We start from the raw sequence: 2,500 nt of genomic DNA on the forward strand, positions 1-2,500 counted from the left end.
GACAAGTCATGTGTGCATCTGTTTATTTTCATATAGCAGATATGGTACAGGATAGATAGGAAAAATGTATCATCAACGAATTTTCAATCGTGGGTACATATGTATCCTTAACATGCTGAAACGACTGCCATTATTGGTATCAAACCAATAGCGATTCATACAAGCTAAATCTTCTAATCGATAATTGGGCCAAAGAAAAAATTTGAATTTAATTAATTTATCTCTATCAAGATCTTTATTTTCATCAAAAAATCGACTCCAATTTTTGACCTTGTTCCCATTGCAAAATATTGGATTTCTATTCACATCATGCTTAGTCTTTGAATTGAAACAAATTAGAATTCTCAATTCTCTACGACATCTAGACGATAAAATATTTTCAGGAACAAGCAAATCATAATGATTTTTTTTTCTATTTCCGGTTATCCTTTGATGATGCCTTGAAATGGATTCATCAAAATCCTTATCCTTCTTATCAACATATCTTTGTTCTCGGTATCTTTGATTAGTTTGATGCCTACTCGTATGAACTAATGAAATACCTATGGTTTGATACATAATAAACTGTCCATCATTTTTTACAGACAGACGAAGGGGTTCGATAATTAATATCCCCCTTTTCATCAATTCTGTAAGAGTTAAATTCTTCTGAATCAGCATTATATCCAGATTCATTTCTCTCCTTTGAATAGAGGATATAGTAATTTTTCTTGGATTTCTCAGTCTAAGCAGGAGACAATATACTTTGATATTATTGATCATTCTTTGATTCAAAGCATTATCCCATCTCAATTGAAAAAGTAAATACTTTTTCAGGAAGAAATCTAGTTCTGCTTCGGTATTGCTCTTGTATTGTTTTTTCTTTTTACGGTTTTTCATGTTTGATTCTGAATAATCTTCTTCAATATCTTTTTGTTCGGTTGAGGGAACAGATACAAGATTTACTTGGTTTTGTGCATTTGATCTAAGATCTCTTTGGCCTGCAGATTCTTTTTCTTTTTTATTTTTATTCTTTAATTCCATTTTTTTTTTTTCATTCGAGGGTATAACCCCCTTTTGCTTTCTATTGATGTTTTTATTTTCACTACCATTTTCATTTATATTAAAAAAAAGTAATTTGCTTGGTATAAACCACGGTTTCATTTTATATGCATTATAAAGTAGTACAAATTCTGGGAAGAACCAAAGTTTCAGATTCGATATAGGACGACTTAGTATTTCTTCATTCATTCCCATCCAATCAAAAAATATTTTTTTTTGATTGGGTGAATTGATTTCTTGATCCTGAGGAATCGTAAGATAAAAAAGATCTTTTTTATCAATTTTATCAATTATTTGATAATTATTAGTCCCGGTTTTAGTATTTTTATTCTTGTTGGTATCGATCTTGATCCAGGCCTCAATATCGATTTTCTTTTTAAGACAAAAATGGAGAATTTTCCAATCAAAATATTTTCGATCCGGATTTTTTTCCATATACATAATATCACTTTTTCCTAAATAATTTTTGATAGGGATATCCCCTAGTATATCAAAAAATTTGCCCTTATGTTTATGTGTGTTGTAATTATAAAAACTCTCTCGATTCTTATTTACTTGGAATGGTGATCCATAAATATATGGGTCCCTCTTATTTTCATAATTAATAGATCTATAAGATAAAAGATTATATCTATAGTATTTTTGAAAATTCTCATTTTGATTTGGTAATGAATATACTTCGTAATCGTTTTGTTTTTTGTAATGAATTAATAGGTCTTTTTCATATGAATTCTCTTTGTTTAAATCTTGATTTTGAATTGTACGACATTTATTGATTCTATTTTTCCATTTTGCTGCTATTAATCTAGACCATCTAATCTGAGATAAATGGTATTGATAATGACCTCTTAACCAGTTTTTCCATTGATTTATTCCAGAATTCCGAAGTTTCTTATGTCTTAATTCATAATGAATTATTCCTTGTTTTCCAAAATAATCTTTTATTGAAGTCTTAAGAAAAAAAGACGTTCCGTGATATTGAAGAATAGATCTTAACTTATACAAGTTAAGAACTTGTGTTTGTGATATTTTGTAAAATACATATGCTTGTGACAAGGAGGATAAGTCAAAAAAATTCTGTGAATTCTTATTACTAATATTATAAAGTGACTTTTTTATAGTCGAAATAAAATTCATTTTATTTTGATTTGTTTTATTAATTCTTTTTTTATTTTTTTTATTATTGTAAATGGATTTATCAATCATTTTTTTTGTTGATTCAACAAAAAGTTGTATATTAATTCTGGGAATATTAATAATAGATAGAAGGATATCTGCGTATATCCTTTCAGTGAAAAATTTTATAAAATAATGTAATTTACGGATTAATCGAGTATTTCTTCTTTTTAATATTTGCCAATTTGGTGATTCCAATCTTTTAGCATTATAACTTGTTTTATTAGGACTATCATTTATTTCTGGAGTCACTTTTTTTTTATTTTTTGTAATTCTTTTTATT

This window comes from Camellia sinensis, unplaced genomic scaffold (genome assembly GCF_055761805.1).
Source record: "Camellia sinensis isolate YWXY unplaced genomic scaffold, ASM5576180v1 Unanchor569, whole genome shotgun sequence".
NCBI lineage: Eukaryota > Viridiplantae > Streptophyta > Magnoliopsida > Ericales > Theaceae > Camellia > Camellia sinensis.